Here is an 18,553-nt window from a genome sequence, read left to right on the forward strand (position 1 = left end):
GAATACATAAATGAATGAATGCAGATTTCCTTTTCTTTATTTCCATTTTTCTCATTGCCACCAGGGTTATCACAGGGACTGAATGCCTGCAGGATGAATCCAGAATCCATTGCACCTGGTGGTCTTTTTTCTCTTTCTTTTCTTTTCTTTTCTCTTTCTTTTCTTTTCTTTTCTTTTTTCTTTTCAGTCACCAAACCGCAGTCTCCGCGGTGTGTGAGTGAGCGAGCCCGGGCCCTGTCCCCTCTCTCGCCGCCGCCATGGGCTGCACGCTGAGCGCCGAAGACAAGGCGGCGGTGGAGCGGAGCAAGATGATCGACCGTAACTTGCGGGAGGACGGGGAGAAAGCCGCCAAAGAAGTGAAGCTGCTGCTCCTCGGTGCTGGAGGATCTGGTAAAAGCACCATTGTGAAACAGATGAAAATCATTCATGAGGATGGCTATTCAGAGGAAGAGTGTAAGCAATATAAAGTAGTTGTCTACAGCAACACTATACAGTCCATCATTGCAATCATAAGAGCGATGGGACGGCTGAAGATTGACTTTGGGGAAGCTGCCAGAGCAGATGATGCCCGGCTAGCTCAGTCGGTAGAGCATGAGACTCTTAATCTCAGGGTCGTGGGTTCGTGCCCCACGTTGGGCGCCATTTGTTGTTAAAATTTCGGACGGCTCTGGCCGGGCTGGCTGGCTTCACGGCGGGTAACAGAGACGCGGAGACCACGGCTGGGCAGGGAAGCTGTATTTCTTTATTCAGGAACAACAAAGTTTATATTGGCAGATTTATCACAACTATAATCAGCTTCCATTACTCAGTCTAATAATAAGGATAGTAATGAAATATATTATATTTATTCACTTATTAATTTACTTGTAAATTGATATATTTATTGATTTATTTATCATTGGATAGAGACATTGAGAGGGGATGAGGTGATAGAGAAGGAGAGAGACGTAGAGATACCTCCAGCCCTACTTCACTACTCATGAAGCTTTCCCCCTGCATGTGGGGACCAGGGGCTTGAACCCGGGTCCTTGTGCACTATAATGTGTGCACTTAATCAGGTGCACCACCTCCTGGCCCCTAAACTTATTTTTAAAATATGCGGTAGTAGCACAACTGGCAAAACAACAAGTTACCATGTGTGATGGCCCAGGTACTGTCACCAGTCCCCATCTGCAGGGGGAAGCTTTACAATTGGTGGGGAAGGCTGCAAATGTCTCTCTTTCTCTTTCTCTCTCTTCCCCTTTTCTCTTTGTCTCTAACATAATGGTTGAGGGGGAGGCAAGAGATTTAAAAAGAAAAAGGGAAACGTCTTTTTTTTCTTATTGGGGAATTAATGTTTTACATTCGACAGTAAATACAGCAGTTTGTACATGCATAACATTTCCCAGTTTTCCATATAACAATACAATATAATAACAATACAACCCCCATTTGCGGCCACCATATCCCAGTGATAACACTGGGAGACTGGAAGATAGCTCACTGGGTAGGGTGCATTCCTTGTGACACACACAGCCTAAATTTGAGTTCCAGCAATACATGAGAATATCATAGCACCAGGTGGTGTCCCTTCTACTTCTGTCTGTCTCTCTGTCCATATATATGTCTGAAATAAAAACAATGGAAAAACTGACTTTAGGGCAATGAAACCATGCATGAGTGAAGCCCACGCCACACACACATAAAAAAAAAAAAAAGTATTTATTGGATGGATTTTTGTATGTCAAATTTACTGCCAAATATCGAGAAAAGAGACATAAGGGCATGTAGTTTTAAAAAGACTAGTGAGGGGGCTGGGCAGTGATGCACTGGGGTAAGTGCACATAGTACTGACCATAAGGACCCACACAAGGATCCTGGTTCAAGCCCCCAGGCTCCCCACTTGCAGGGGAAACATATCACAAGCCTGAAGCAGGTCTGCGGGTATTTCTCTTTCTCACTCCCTTTCTATTTTCTCTCTATCCTATCCAATAAAACTGGAAAAAAAAAAAGACTGCCAGAGTTAGTTGTTCTGCAGTGCATCACGGAGCCCCAGTAATAATCTTGGAGGCCAAAAAAAAGTTAAAAAAAAGACTAGTGCTAGGGCTGGGAAGACAGCATAATGGTTATGCAAAATTTTCTAATGCCTGAGGCTCCAAGGTCCCAGGAGGTTCAATCCCTATCATCACTGTCAATGCTCTAGGCAAACAACAACAAAGACTAGGTGATATAATGATCTTATCTCCAGGGCAGAAGGAAGAAGGACTAGTGAACTCAAATTCAAGATTAAGGAATATATTGAGAAACTCCCATTTTCTCTCTTTAATACACACACACACACACACACACACACACACACACACACACACACACGTATAGTTTTATTTTAATGAAAGGCATATACAAAGAAACCAGAGCCCTACTCAGCTCTGCCTCATGGTGGTACAGGAATTAAACCTGGGACTTTGGAGCCTCAGGCATGAGAGTCTTTTTGCATAACTATTAAGTTATCTTCCCTGGCCCAAACTCCCAATTTTCTACCAGTATCTTTTAAAAGTTTCCAATGAAGAATTCTAAAGAACCCTCAATGACCCTGGGTCCATGCTCCCAGAGGGATAGAGAATGGGAAAGCTATCGGGGGAGGGGGTGGGATATGGAGATTGGGTGGTGGGAATTGTGTGGAGTTGTACCCCTCCTACCCTATGGTTTTGTTAATTAATCCTTTCTTAAATAAAATAAAAAAAAAAAAAAAAGAACAGATGAGAATAAATATACATTTCCAAGGAATCTGGCTGTAGATGAAAGAATGCTCAGTACCAGCCCTAACTATCTTCGGGTGAGCCCTATATCCTCATATCATTTTTGTGTAGTGCCCTCCAGTAAATTTTCCAAGATTCCCTAACAAAATTATCTCATAATTTTATAAATCAATATTAAATCACTTATTTAAAAAAAAGTGGTCCGGGAGGTGGCGCAGTGGATAAAGCATCAGACTGTCAAGCATGAGGTCCTGAGTTCAATCCCCGGCAGCACATGTACCAGAGTGATGTCTGGCTCTTTCTCTCTCCTCCTATGTTTCTCAATAAATAAATAAATAAATAAAATCTTAAAAAAAAAACAAAAAACAGAAGCACCTGTAACACTTGTAAGAACTATGGTGGAAGGCTTCGCCAGGCATTGGTGCACCTGGTTAAACTCACACATTACTGTGTACCAGGACCCAGGTTCAAGCCTCTGGCAGGGGAAAAGCCTTATAAGTGGTAAAGCAAGGGTTGCAGGTGTCTCTCTGTCTCTCTCCCTTTCTGTCTCCCTTCACCTCTCAATTTCTCTCTGTCTCTATCCAATAATAAAAATAAATTTAAAATTCTCAAAATAAAAGTACTATGGTGATCTTTGGGAGGTAAAGATACAGAACTTTGGTGGTGGGTGTGGTGTGAAACTGTCCACTATTCTTACAAATGTGTAGCTTACTATTAATAACAAACATGTATATATATATATATATATTTAATATGGAATCGGGGGGGCAGGAGGTTACACACCAGGTTAAGAGAACATAGTGCGAAGTATAAGTATCCTAGTTCGAGCCCCTGGCTCCCCGTCTTCAGTGGGGGGTTGCTTTACAAGCAGTGAAGCAAGTCTGCAGGTCTCTCTCTATCTCTGTCTCTATCTATCTCCCCTTCCCTCCCAATTTCTCTCTGTCCTATCCACAAAAATGAAAATAAATAAATAAATGAATACAAAAGGCCTCCAGGAGCAGTGGATTCATAGTGCTGGCACTGAAACCCAGCAATAATCCTGGAGGCAAAAGATTATATATATGGAAGCTTCTGGAGAGGCAAAGGAAATGAGTCTTGGCTCTTCATGCAAGTTGGTAAAGACAGCTTAAATCAATTTTGAGTCATAGCTAAGCCACTTTGAATCATGACTAGGTTAATGGATTCAGACTTGCTCAAGGATCCACCCAGGAAAAGGAGGGTCTGGAAGGAGGTGGCAGATTTCAGCTCAGACTTTACACTGCCCTGCCAGCCAGGATGATTAGTTCTCACTCACCATACTCCACAATTATTCATATGCAGATTTCTATTTACCCTCCCAATTGGAGTTGCCCTTTTGAGCTTCATAGTTTGAGCTGAATAGTTGTAACATCCCTAGGTCCTGATGAGTTGTTCAAAAAGAGGTTGAACTTCCAATAGTTGTGATAAGAAGACAATCTGTATATACAGCATTCTGTAGTTAAAAAGTGATTTGGATCCTTTATGAATAAGCACATAAAACATTATGCCAATCAGATGGCAGCTCTCAGAAAATTTTGTCATCCTTACCAATTGATTATGTCATAGGGCTGGGATCCAGATCTTATAAAGTCAGCTTTGAACTAAATGAGGGTTTAGGGAAGAACGAACGTTAGAAAAGAAGAGACCGGGGGGCAGACGCCTCTGGTTAAGTGCTTATGTTACCAAGCGCAAGGACCTGGGTTGAGCCCCAGCTCTTCACCTGCAGGAGGGGCGCTTCACAAGAAGTCTGTCTTTTTCTCCCCCTCCACCACCCTCTCCTCTCTCAATTTCTCTCTGTCCTGTCTCATAAAAATTAGAAAGAATGAATAAAAAATAAAAGAGAAGAAGAGTCCTGGATTGTTTCTTGTAGTAGCTTTCCCTACTGAGAGAGTCGAAGAGTCTGCCCTGGGCACTGGAAAGATGCAGAAGGCCTTCTACCTTCAGAGCTTTTGGGGGAGAACCCAAAATCAAGTGGAGTGTCCTAGCAAAAGGGGAGATTTGGCCTTGAATAGTCTCATTTTCCCTGGCCCTGCCATCACCTGTAACCACCGTGCCAACGCTTTAGAAATAAGTTGGGCTGCGTGTTTGAGAGCAAGGTCCTCTCTCCTTGCCTCCCTTACTCCTTGGCATATGTCTCAGAGCAGCTGTTTCCTGCTGCTGGAAGGAACTCACTGGGACTCACAGCTTGTGTTATGCATGGATTTGCTCATCATCAGCTCTTTCTCCTTTGCAGCTTCTCCGGGGTTTCCTGGGCAGCAGGAGATTGACTGTGGGATGTGGGGTGGGTAAAGCAAGAATCTCCAGACAGCATTTCCCTGAAATGAACTGCCTGGGCAGGCTGGTTCTGCTATTAAAAAGCACCTCCTTGAGCACACTCACCCTTCCTTCTATTGAGTGGAAAGTTACTTCACAGAGATTCAGTGATTCTGCATCTTCTCCTGGTATATTTTAGGTGTGGCACCTATGTTATAGGTAGAGAGAAGGCAGCCTTGGAATGAATTTTTCCTGGTAGGTGAAGAAGCGAGGAAACACAAGGAATATTCTATCTGTTCCGTGGGCACGTAGCACCCGTCTTCTTTCTTGCCGTTTATCAGTCTTTGGCTATTATTTATTCACAGCTATGGATATAGAGGTACATATAGTCCTTCAAATTAGTGTTTGCATGTCCTTTGGATAAATATCTAAGAGTGATATTGCTGGATCATATTTAATTATATTGAAGCAAACTAATTGTCTCTAACACTTTGTGAGGACTATGGTGGTTATCATTGGGAGGGTGGGGAACAGAATTTCAATGATGGGCATAGTATATAATTATACCCAGTAATCTTACAGTCTCGTAAGCCACTATTAAGTCATCTATAAAAAAATGTCTTGAAAAGTAACAAATGAATCAATATTATCCAAAACATTGTTGTAATACAACCTTCACTCAACTTTTCCCTCATATTAACAGAAGCTTGGGAGCAAAGCTCTAACTAAGCCTTGGAATTGACACCAAAGCAGAAGCAGTAGTATCAGTTAATCTGTAGACTGTATTTGCATTTGGCCAGTTGGCCCACTAGTGATGTTCTTTTGGTCTAGGATTCAATCTAGGATCCAGTTTATATTAAGTTGTTACAGCTCCTTAGTCTTACTCTATTCTAAGACCATTCATTGTGAACATTGATATGACATTCTTGAAGCTAGAAGGTTACTATTTGCCATGACATTTTTTATCTCATGACTGAAATGGGTTTATCCATTGTTCCAAGAATGCCAGATTGGAGATGCTGAGTCTATCTCAGAACACCATGTTAAAAGGCAATTAACATCAATATGTCTCATGACTGATGATGTTAACTTTGATTACCCGGCTAAAGTGGTGTCTTCTGGGTTTAAAAAGTTACCAGTTTCCTTTTGAAGCTACTGTTTTTAAGAACTAGAGCTAGGCAGGGGTAGATAGCACAATGGTTATGCGAACAGACACTCAGGTGTGAGGCTCCAAAGTCTCAGGTTCACCTGAGACTTGCATATTAGATGTCAGGCTCGGGCAAAAACTAGTAAAGTCATAGGTCCCTTGGAATATATTTAAAATAAACCTACTAGCTTTTTATAAAATGGAGACCCCAAATCTTCATCTGAAATGTTAAAAAAAAAAGTCTCAGGTTCAGTCCCCTGCACCACCATAAGCCAGAGCTGAGCAGTGCTCTGGTAAAAATAAATAAATAAATAAATAAATAAATAAATACTAAGATCTAGAGCTGGAAGATGAGATCTGAGATCCAAAAGCCTGTGAATTCTGCCCTAGTAATCTCTGGGCCCCCTCGAGGTACACAGTGGCAGGAAAACTGAAGCATCTCTTTCTTCTCAGGGCTGTGATTACTGAGGGCAGTAGGCAGTACAAATTCGTCTTCCATCCTTGCCACCATTGTTGTATGATTTCATATGTAGTCATAGGAGACTACATATGAAATCTGTTACAGGGCACTTACTTCTTTAAATGATTAAATGCAAATAATGTGAAATTAGATAATCCTGGATCTGTGATCTTCAACACGTTTTACATAAACTGTCCCTTCTACAAAAGAACTTGATAATACAATAGAGCCTCCCCTATAATAGGATTGATTCAACTATTCAAGATTATAAATCTGAGGTGCTATCTGGAAAGCACCCAAGGAAGTCAGGCACTGTTTCTCTTACCTGACAGAGAGGAAGGTAAGAGGAATGGTGCTCAGAAGTAGTAGTAGGGGTAGATGTGACTTAGAAAGGAAGTGAATGCAGGACCATGGAGGGAGGGAGAGAGAGAGAGAGAGAGAGAAGAGAGAGAGAGACCTTGGGAGAACTACTGCAGTTTCCAAAGGAGGAGATGGGGACACAGAACTCTGGTGTAGGAACAGTGTGGAATTATACCCCTATTATCTTATAATTTTGTAAGTCAATATTAAATCACTAATAAAATTAAAATAAATACATATTAAACATAAATAAATAAGTAAATATAAGGTGTCCGGGTAAGACAGACCAGATACTTAAGAAAAAGGATTAGGGCTAGAGAATGGGAAAGCTATCATGGGAGGGGGTGGGTTATGGAGATTGGGTGGTGGGAATTGTGTGGAGTTGTACCCCTCCTACCTTATGTTTTTGTTCATTAATCCTTTCTTAAATAAAAAATTTTAAAAAAAAGAAAAAGGATTAACCAAGTCTAATGGAACCTGGAGTAAATGTCTCTTTAACCCTATTTGTTCTTTCATTCCCTCCTAATTTTAAGAATCTGTATTGTGTACGTGTTGACTCTATGCTCCTGCCATCCTGGAACTTTCATTGGAAGAAAAAGACAATAGAGAAATGGGAAACATGCAATACCTATAAAAGATGGGAATGGGGGGGGGTCGGGTGGTAGCTCAGCAGGTTAAGTACACATGGTGGGAAGTGCAGGAACCTGAGTAAGGATACCGGTTCAAGTCCCTGGCTCCCCACCTGCAGGAGAATTGCTTCACAGGCAGTGAAGCAGGTGTGTTTCTCTCCCCCTCTCTGTCTTCCCCTCCTCTCTCCATTTCTCTCTGCCTTATCCAAAACAATGACATCAATAACAACAATAATAATAACCATAGCAATGATAAAACAACAAGGGCAACATTAGCCTCCAGGATCAATGGATTTGTGGTGCAGGCACAAAGCCCCAGTGATAACCCTAGAGGCCAAAAAAGAAAGAAAGGAATAAAGAAAGAAAGAAAGAAAGAAAGAAAGAAAGAAAGAAAGAAAGAAAGAAAGGGAGAAAGAAAGAGAGCGAGAAAGAAAGAAAGGAAAAGATGGAATGGGAATTCAGTCACTTAATAGGGACATATATTCTCCACTTGAAGAAGGTGGAAGCTTCATGAACAGTGGAGCAGTGCTGCAGGTGTCTTTATGTCTCTTTCCCTCTTATCTCCCCATCCACAATCTCAATTTTCTCTGTCCTATCCAGTAAGGGAAATAATGGCTGCTGGAAGCAGTAGATTTGCCATGTAGGCATCAAACCCCACCAATAACCCTGGTGGCAATTTAAAAATAAATTAACATTGATAACAAAAACCAAAGGTTAGCAAAGATTATTCAATGTAAAGAGTCAGTGGAAAGGCATGTTTAGTAGACTGCACAGCAAAAGGACAGCCCTAAGAAGAGGAAAAATAAAAAATTTTAGACATGTAAGAAGATGTTTTAAGATAATTGGAATGGCTAGAATACAGTGAAGAATTTAAGAACTACTCCTACTTAATAGCAAAACTCTTGAGAAGGTTTATTCACACATATAGATTTGGCATTTTTCTAAGTTGGTGGTGGTGTTGGAAATGTCTTTCTCCTCCCACCCCATTCCTTACCATAATTCTGCTCATAGTTGACAGTGTTAATTTGTTCGATAGAGCTTTCCTTCCTCTACTGTAAACAAGGAATATTCAATGCACAATCATTCTAACATCTTTTTTGCCAAGGACTGTTCTCCCACCCTGGTAATGATCTTGCTAAGGTCCACTTGCTGATTTTACAATTTTCTCTGCTTAAAACAGCCCTTAAGCACACTGCAAAGATAGCATCCTTTAGCATCAGGAGTTAAGCTGTGAAAACAAGGTTGTCGACTGCCTTCGATGTTGTCCTGTTGCATTAAAAATACACTATACCTGATTCTCTGATGCGCAGAGCAAAGTACAGTCATGTAAACCTGTCAGAAAAATCCTTGGTCAGCCTAACTGAATTGGGCCTATTTGCAGATGTGACCAGTCCTACAACAGTCAGATGCTAGAACGAGGTCCCTGGCCTTTGCTACACAACTGGAAAAAATAGGCAGTCATTAGTCTGGAGTCTGGGGGCCTGGTGGTGGTGTACCTGGTAGAGTGCCCATGCTACAATGTGCAAGGACCTGAGTTCAAGCCCCTAGTCCCCACTGGCAGGAGGGAGGCTTCACGAGTGGTGAAGCAGGGCTGCAGGTATCTCTCTGTCTTCCTTTCTATTACCCCCTTCCCTCTCAATTTCTGGCTGTCTCTATCCAATAAGTACATGAAGATAATTTAAAAATTTTAAATATAAAGTTTAGAGTCTACAATCACAGGATGAAAAGACAGTGCTGACAATGGATTGGTTTTCTACAATTAAGAGAGCTCTTGGTTTGAATGAAAAATGTTCAACAAAGGCAGAGAGAGTGTGGCTTCCCAGCCCCCAGATATTTGTAATATTCAGTGGAGTAACATTAAAGTTATAGTCTGGATGTCTGCGTTGAAGTCCTCACCCTTATCTCCCTCAGAATGTACCCTTAGTTGCTATGATCTTTGCAGATGTGGCCAAGCTAAAGTTAGGTTCATTAGGATGGGTGCTAATTCATCCTTACAACTGACATATTTATTAGACAAAAAAAACAAAAACCAGAAATTAAATGCCAGAGATGAATAGAAGGAAGACACCATGAAAGAGAGAGAGAGAGAGAGAGAGAGAGGGAGAGAGACTGCTCCCTACAAGCCAAGGAATAAGACTTGGCACAGGCCCCTCTCTCACTCCCCTCAGAGGGAACCAGACCTGCAGATGACTTGACTTTTTTTTTTTAAATTAATTTAGTTTTATTAGTGATTTAATAATGATTAACAAGACTGTAGGACAAGAGGGGTACAATTCCATACAATTCCCACCACCAGAGTTCCATATTCTACACCTTCCATTGGACGCTTCTATATTCTTTATCACTCTGGAAGTATGGACTAAAACTTTTTATGGGCTGGAGGAAGGGGGAAGGCCCTGGCTTCTGTAATTGCTTCTCCACTGGACATAGGTATGACCACGTCAATCCATACCCCCAGCCTTTTTTGGAGGTGGCCCTGGAACTTCAGAATCATTACTATTTCTATGAGGAAGATGGATCCACTATTATGTTCACACGGTATCATTTGCAATAGTCAAGATATAAAACAACAATTTTTCATTGATAAAATAATAAAGTTATGATGCATATATATATGCCTAATATGTACCTGAATTATTATTCAGCCATAAAACAAAATCTATCCTGCCACTTATAAAGGTAGGAATGGACCTAGGTACTAGGTGTAGATGTTATAAGAAATATATTTGGCAGAAGGCACTGGCTGGCGGCAACCTGGGAGAATGTACACATTACCAAGCACAAGGACCTAAGTTAAAGAAAAGAATATGTCAGGCAGAGAAAGAAAAATGCTGTATGACCTCACATTACAGTATAAATGAACTTACAGAAAGAGATCAGATTTGTGGTTCCTGAAGTGGCAATGGGGACAAGGAAACTGGATGAAAGTGATAAAAAATATATAAACTTTGAGTTGTAAAAAGTATATTATATGACTAATTGTAAACAGTGTGCTGTGTGTGAGAGCTGTAAAGAGTAAACCCCAAGAATTTCATTCACACAGAAAAACTTTTAAAAAAATATGTTTAAGTATTTTATTTATTTATTTATTTATTCATTCATTTATTCATTCATTCATTCATTTATTTTTGAGAGAGATGCAGAGAAAGACACAGAGAGAAACACCAGGGCACAGCTCAGCCCTGGTTTATGGTGTTGGGGGAGAGCAGGGTTAAACATGGGACTTTGGAGCCTCAGGCATGAAAGTCTCTTTGCATAACCATTATGCTATCTACTCCTCCCCCCCACAGAAAACCTTTTAACTTGAGATTCTTCTTCTAGCATTTGCCCTTCTTCCTTAGCCAGTCAACAGCATCAGGTTGAGCCTGATGTAAAGTTTCGAGACCTCCTTTGAATCTGGAGAGGTGGCAGTCATTGACTATGTGGGTCATAGTCTGTCTGGAGCCGCAGGGGCAGTTCAGGTCGTCTCTGGCTCCCCAGCGATGGAACATAGCAGTGCACCGGCCATGGCCTGTTTGATAGCAATTGAGGAGGGCCCAATCATAACGTGCTAGGTCAAAGCCGGGTTGACGCTTGCAGGGGTCTGTGATGAGGTGTTTGTTCTTTACCTCAGCTGACTGCCAACTCTGTTTCCAAGAGACTGGAACAGAGAAGTTCAGTGTAGGCATAGAGGACCAGATTGGGTGACGAGACATCAAGCGTTGGACAGGGTGGGCGAAGATATCCGCGTATATTGGCAGGTCCGGTCAAGCGTAGACGTGGGAAATGAATTTAGATGATGCCGCATCCCGACGAATATCTGGCGGGGCGATGTTGCTAAGAACTGGCAGCCATGGAACCGGGGTGGAACGGATGGTTCCAGAAATGATCCTCATGGAGGAATATAATTTGGAATCGACCAAGTGGACATGGGGGCTACGGAACCATACTGGGGCACAGTATTCTGCAGTGGAATAGCATAATGCCAGAGAGGATGATCGCAGTGTGGAAGCGCTCATGCCCCATGAGGAGCTGGCCAGTCTTGCAATGATGTGATTCCTCGCGCCCACCTTTGCTGCAGTTTTTATGAGATGTTCGTGAAATGACAGAGTGCAATCGAGAGTAACGCCAAGATAGACTGGCTGGGCTTCATGCCGGATTCTCGTATTGCCAAGCTGCACATTAAGCTCACGCGAGGCATGGTGTAGATGGAAAACAGATGATACCGTTTTTGCAGTGCTAGGGATTAGTTGCCATTTTTTACAGTAATCAGATATCAGAGACATGTCTTTCGTGAGTGTTTCCTCGAGGATGTCGAACTTGGATGCCTGAGTTGCACAGCAGATGTCATCGGCGTAGATGAACTTCCTTGAAGAAGTTTCTGGGAGGTCATTGATGTAAATATTAAATAGCATAGGAGCCAGAACAGAGCCCTGGGGGAGGCCACTTGAGACAAGTCTCCATCTGCTAGACTTGTCACCCAGATGCACCCGGAATCTTCTGTTTTGGAGAAGAAACGATATAGTGTTGGCCACCCATGGAGGCAGGCATCTTGAGATTTTGACTAGGAGACCATGGTGCCAGACCGTGTCATAGGCTGCTGTGAGATCAACAAAGACAGCACCCGTCTTTAAATTCTTCTGGAATCCATTTTCAATGTAAGTTGAGAGGGCCAGGGCTTGTTTGCAGGTAGATCTTCCTGGGCGGAAACCAGCTTGGGCAGGTGATAGGAATTTCTCTGTAAGAGGAGAAATACGTGACAGAAGCAGCCTCTCAAGGAGTTTGTAACACATGGAGAGGAGAGAAATTGGTCTATAGCTGGCGGCCAGTGTTGGGTCTTTCTTTGGTTTTAAAACCGCTATAATCTTCGCACGACGCCAAACTTTGGGCATAGACTCAGATTCCAAGATGTGGGACAGGAATGAAGTGAGCCACTTCTTTGCCGTGGGACCCAGGTTAAAAATGAGTTCTGGGGTGAAGTTATCATAGCCAGCAGCTGTTCCCGGTTTAACCCTCTTCAAAGCGTCTTCCAGTTCAGACAGTGTAAAGGGAGAGAGTTTTGGAGATGGACAAGATAACCGGAAGTGGGATGACCACTCATGGGAAATTTCTCTTTTCCAGACTGGGTCGATCTTAGCATGTCCAACTTGAGTTAGGTGACTGGCCACTGAGTTTGGAGATACGGGAGGATGGGAGACGGGAGGGGGTTGGCTACCGGCACCCAGTCTGTGAAGAAGCTTCCAGGCCTCCCTACTTGAGTGGGTGAAGTTCAGACTTTCCGTGAGTTGTTGCCAGCGGGCTTGGCGTGCTGCATCCAGGGAGGCAATGAGATGGTCAGCCACATCTGGGTCGCCCGACTCATCATACTGCTTTAATAGTTGCTCGCATTCAGCATCAAGACAAGGCGTATAGTTAGCAGGAGGCATATAGTTAACTTGAGATCAAAAAATGTTAACTACACTAGCTGGAAAGACATTCTGCTCCACACCTTAACCTCACATACTGCTGGGGGTCCTTACTTCTCAGTACAGCTAGGAAGAAATGCATCCATGTTTTCAAGAGCCAAATAGATGGTGCTGATACATGCTTAGGTTAACCTAGTGTGTCGGTATGCTTCTAAATTCTGCTTATAAGACCCTCTGTTTTGATCATCACATTAGGTTCACTTGTATTACTTACGATGTGGTCTATTTACATAATCACTGTTTTACCTGGGTCCCGCCCTGCCTGCAGGGTACTGGTTTAATCCCCACTGGTTAGATGGAAGCTTTCTATGTTCTGTTCAGCTCTTTTTTTTGCTCCGCCCCCTCTCCTAGTCATTTCCTTTCCCTTACCACTTCCAGTGAAGAGATGCATAAAAGGCGATGTAGCTGATTAATAAACGAGATACCGCTTCCCAGCTCAGTCATGAGTCCCTGGTCGTCTGTCTCCTGCCTGGGAAGCTAGACTGGCAACTGGCGCCCCGAACTGGGACCGGCACTAGTGTATCCTAGTTTTCTTCTAATTTTTTATTATGTTTATGTATTTCTGTATTTCTGTATTTATTTATTTGGTAGAGACAGCCAGAAATTGAGAGGAGTGCAGAGACAGAATGGGAGAGAGATAGAGAGATGCCTACAGACTTGCATCACCACTTGTGAAGCATTCCCCATGCAGGTGAGGACTGGGGACTTGAACCTGAGTCCTTGAGCACTGTAACATGTGTGCTCAACCAGCGGTGCCAACACTTGGCCCCTTACAGTTTTCTGTGATGACAGCTTGTAGAAATTCGAAAACTTAAAGGCCTCTTCTTCTCTCTCCAAAATAGATTTGCTGAGACTTGAATTTGATCAGTCTAATTTAGTGTGGACCAGGGACTGTTCTAAAGACTGAAGTTCTTTTTTTAAAAAATATTTATTTACTTATTTATTTGCCTTTTTGTTGCCTTTGTTGTTTTTTCATTGTTGTTGTAGTTATTGTTGTTATTGATGTCATTGTTAGATAGGACAGAAAGAAATGGAGAGAGGAGGGGAAGACAGAGAGAGGGAGAGAAAGACAGACACTTGCAGACTTGCTTCACCACCTCTGAAGTGACTCCCCTGTAGGCGGGGAGGCAGGGGCTTAAACCTGGATCCTTACGCCAGTCATTACACTTTGCGCCACGTGCACTTAACCCGCTGTGCTGCTGCCCAACTCCCTAAAGACTGAAGCTCTAAGAATTTTAAGTTTCTATCTCTCTGCCTCCAACACAGCAAAGCAACCATTTGGAAGAGGACTTTTTCCCTCATTCTTAGTAATTACACAAAAAGCAGGCTTCTCAACTGACACCCTTTCCTTGGTATCCCTCACATGCCCCCTCTCCAGCCAGGTCAAAGAATCCTTAGATGAAACGCAGGCCACCTGCTGGCAGCCATCAGTCTCTATACTAAACTGGACAGGTCTGTGTTTGGGCTGTGTGTCCACTCATCTGGTACAAATGGCAATGTTTTTCCCAGGCTCACATGAATACAGATAATCCAGCTGTGAAATGATCAACCTATGTGTCCATGATGACCAGTCAACTGCAAGTTATTTTATTTATTTATTTTTGCAGCAGGGCACAGAAAGAATATGACAGCTTTCCTCAAATCAGAACCGTTTCTCATGTATGAAAGTGACAAAGATGGGTAGTCAGGGCTGAGAAGGTTGGTAATTAAAATACATCTGTGTGCAATTAGAGGGCGTGCTATGATTAGCAAAGATCCAGGGCTCAAACATAATAGACTTTTGAGCAGGACATTGCCTTGGGCAAAAATTAAAGTTAATATTGATGGAGATGATTTATTCATTGAGTGGCAACATGGAGCCTGGCATATGCCCTGAGGGCCTATAATCTAAGTTCCATAGACAAGCAGATTGCTTAGCCACTAGGTGGTCAATGCCAGTTTGGTGGGCACACTTAATGAAGCTCTTCATCTGTATCCAAGTGTAGATCAAACTTCTGTGGATGCATGCTGATTAGTAATACCACTGCCAAACTAAAATTCGACTTTTTCAAGTGCAGAAGAGAAATGAGAAGTGATCTGTCCCCATACTCATTAGTCAGGGAGAATCTTACCAGCCTAAAGGATTAAAGTGATGTTTCTTTCAATGAAGTTGTAGTTCAAACCTTAGTAGGTAATCAGTGTAGGGAAAGGTTTGGTCATCCTCACTTTCTTTTTTTTTTTTAATTATTTATAAAATGGAAATATTGACAAAACCACAGGAAAAGAGGGGTGTATTTCCAAACAATGCCCACCCCCATATCCAATCCCCTCCCTTGATATCTTCCATATTCTTTATCCCTCTGGGAGTATGGACCCAGGATCATGGTGAGGTGCAGAAGTTGGAAGGGCTGGCTTTGTAACTGCTTCTCCACTGAACATAGGCATTGCCAGGTTGATTCATACTGCCAGCCTGTCTCTCTCTTTCCCTAGTAGGGCAGAGATCTGGGGAGATGAGCTCCAAGACACATGGTAGGATCCTCTGCCCAAGGAAGTAGGGTTGGCACTTTCTTGAGAGGTCACAAGAGTGATCTCAGCTAAAATCAGCAGGAAGAGATTTGTTAATGTGAACTATGAAAGTCCTGATTACTTGTAATTATAAAAGCGAGAGTATACTTCCTCTACAGACATGCATGTACACACACATTTATAGAACTTGTTAAAGGAAGTTCTTAATTTCTTTTAGAGAAAGGATGAGGATAGAGAGAGAGAGAAAGGAAAGGCACCACAGCAGCTGCTCACTCCTAATGAAGATTTCCCAGTGCAGGTGTTTCCATGTGGTTGTTGACTAGGGCTCTTGAACTTGGATTCTTGCACATGGTAATGTATGCACCCTATCCAGTAAGAAATCTCCTGGTCCCTGAAGTTTTTAATGTCCTTTATCATTTGATGGCTTATGTTTTAGCTGTTAAAACTTCCAGATGAAATAGAAACACAATGTTTATAACTTTTCTAACAAACACAATGGTTATTCTTTTTCTAACAAAATGTAAAATATATTTTAATTCCCAAAGCCATTAGAGGAAGGAGGAAGGATAAGTAAAGAGTCATGTGACTGGAGGTCCATATTGATGTGGGATTTGAATGCCTGGCTATGACAGCAAGTTGATTCACATTGGAGTTTGTATAGTTTGACGCATGTAATGAGATATTGATCTGTGATACACTAAGCTGACATTTTTGTAACCAGTAAACTGTCAGTATGAACAGTAAAAACAGGTTTCAGGGAAGTGTTGTTATGATAATGTCACTGACTGTTTTAGTCCACATTTGCAAACAGTTATTGCAAGAAGGTGTGTGTACATATTTACACATGAGCATGTATATTTGCACTGTTTCACTCTCTCCTCTGCCCACTAGAAAAATGTATTTTCCTTAGTACAGACAAGAGAAGGCTTATCTTCCTGCCACTGTACTTTCTTGACATCAGTTGATGAACACATTCCTCAGACTTTTATTAGAGACTTAGAAACTTGCTTTCATTCCAAAGCTTCTCTTGACAGTCTTCAGATCCACCAGGTGATATTTTCTTCTCTCTCTCTCTCTTTTTTTTTTTTTTGTTGTTGTTGGAATCTCTGCAATCTTCATCCATCCCTGAGAGTTAAAGAGTTGAGTCTTACTCAAGTTCTGAAAGGCTCTGATCTCTTCCAAAAGTTGCTTTCAGCCTGAATAAAACCCTTTAGACATTGCTCTCAGGGTAAGCAATTCTCAGCCACTATATTTAGAAGTAGAGCTGGGAGGGGGAAGTGAAAGGGTTCTCCTTGGTGAGAAAACTTGGCAAGAGCTCCTGATGACTTCTCATGCTGCCAAGATGAAGAGTAATGACAGAGACAGCGGTAAGAAGCTGACATCTGCTCTGCAGCTTCTTGAAGCCATGGACCCTGAAAGACACTCCACCAACCCCTCCCTGTAGCAATTAGCACTCCCATCTTAGACCTAAGAAACTAAAACTTCAAACTGTTTAGTCATTTTCCCTAAGTCACCCAGATAGTGAGCCATCAGGCATTTAAGCCCCTGTTGTGAGCAGATTTGCACATTTCATGGGCAGCTAGACAATGCTAGTGATAACAATGCCTGTGCCATAGCATTCTATATATAGCAGCATCTGTTAAATATCTATGAATTTGACACAGTATGGATTCTAAACAAAAACAAATACCATCATTATTATAGTTCTGATCATACCTGTAAATTCTACTCTACTCAGCGTACTAATGTGATGTTGAGCCTGGTACTTCATGGATGTCCAATATAGTTTTGAAAATGTCGGAGGCCAGGTGATGGCATACCCAACTAAGCACACATACTATTACTCTCAAGGACCTGAGGAAGGATCTGAGTTTGAGCCCCCTGGCTCCCTGCCTGCAGGAGGGATGCTTCACAAGAGGGGAAGCAGGTCTGCAGGTGTCTATCTTCTTCCGTCCCTCTCTATCTTCCCCTCCTCTCTCAATTTATCTCTGTTCTATCCAGTAAAATGTAAAAGTGGCCGCCAGGAGAGGTGGGTTCATAGGGCTGGCACCAAGTCCCAGCAATTACCCTGGAGGGAAATGCTGGGCTAGCGAGAGGGTGTTTCTTCCCAGGGCACACGCTCTCTGGGTTGGAGAGAACTCGACTGTAACCAACTTAGGCTGGTGAGAGACCAGGAACACGTAGCAGAGCAGGAACGCAATGTGTCTTTATTCATCAGGGACAACGCTTTTATATATTTTGAACCTGAAGTGGCAAGTCGGAAAAGGAAATGGCTAGGAAAGGGGGTGGAGAAAAGGAAAGGGCGGGAAGGTAGAAAGCTCCCATAGCAACTGTTGCGAAGGTTTTAACCAGTGGGATTACTTAATACCCTGCAGGCAGGGTGGGTCTTAGGCAAAACATTGATTATGTAAATAGACTATAGTATCAGCAATGGAGGATGGAGCAGAGCGGGGTGGGGGGTTGAGGTTGGATTAAGGCCTGACAGGGAAAAATTTTAAATGTATAATTATTGAGGATTGATGAAATAGCCCACTTGGATAGTGAGTTGCCTTCTGATGTGCATGACCCAGGTTCGAGTCTGGCCTACTCTGTACTGGAGGAAAGTTTGCTGCTGTGTTATCTTTCATTCTATCTCTGCCTGTCTGTCTCTATCTAAAGAAAATAGTTATCAAATTATCAAATGGTCAAGAATATATTCCTCTCACTGATACTCTAGGCTATTTTTTTCAAAACATTTTTTGTTTGTTTATTTGTTTTTGGTTTACAGGACATTTGCTGATCATGAGGGCAGTTTCTTAGCTCCCTTTGATAGGTGTCTATACATCACTCCCATTACTATCCCAAATCTCTCTTTGCTCTCTTGTCCTGGCTACCTGATTCCCTTTTCTCTAACTCTCATTTTCCCTTAGTCCAGAGTTTTATTTGTTGCAATGCATCTCACAGTAAGGTTGGGCTGTAAAGTCTGTGTGTCAGTTGCATATCTCTAGTGGGAAAGATGA

At 42.3% G+C, this 18,553-nt stretch overlaps 1 protein-coding gene and 1 non-coding gene across 3 annotated transcripts in view; both read left to right on the forward strand.

Moving 5' to 3' along the window:
• Positions 1-18,553, forward strand: part of SEMA6D (semaphorin 6D) — a 790,451-nt gene that overhangs the window by 683,289 nt on the left and 88,609 nt on the right. The gene's annotated exons all lie outside the window — the stretch shown is intronic.
• TRNAK-CUU (transfer RNA lysine (anticodon CUU)) lies at positions 567-639 on the forward strand. The gene has a single exon. It is a non-coding gene; the product is annotated as a tRNA-Lys (tRNA).

The sequence above is a fragment of the Erinaceus europaeus genome, chromosome 16 (genome assembly GCF_950295315.1).
Source record: "Erinaceus europaeus chromosome 16, mEriEur2.1, whole genome shotgun sequence".
Classification (NCBI taxonomy): domain Eukaryota; kingdom Metazoa; phylum Chordata; class Mammalia; order Eulipotyphla; family Erinaceidae; genus Erinaceus; species Erinaceus europaeus.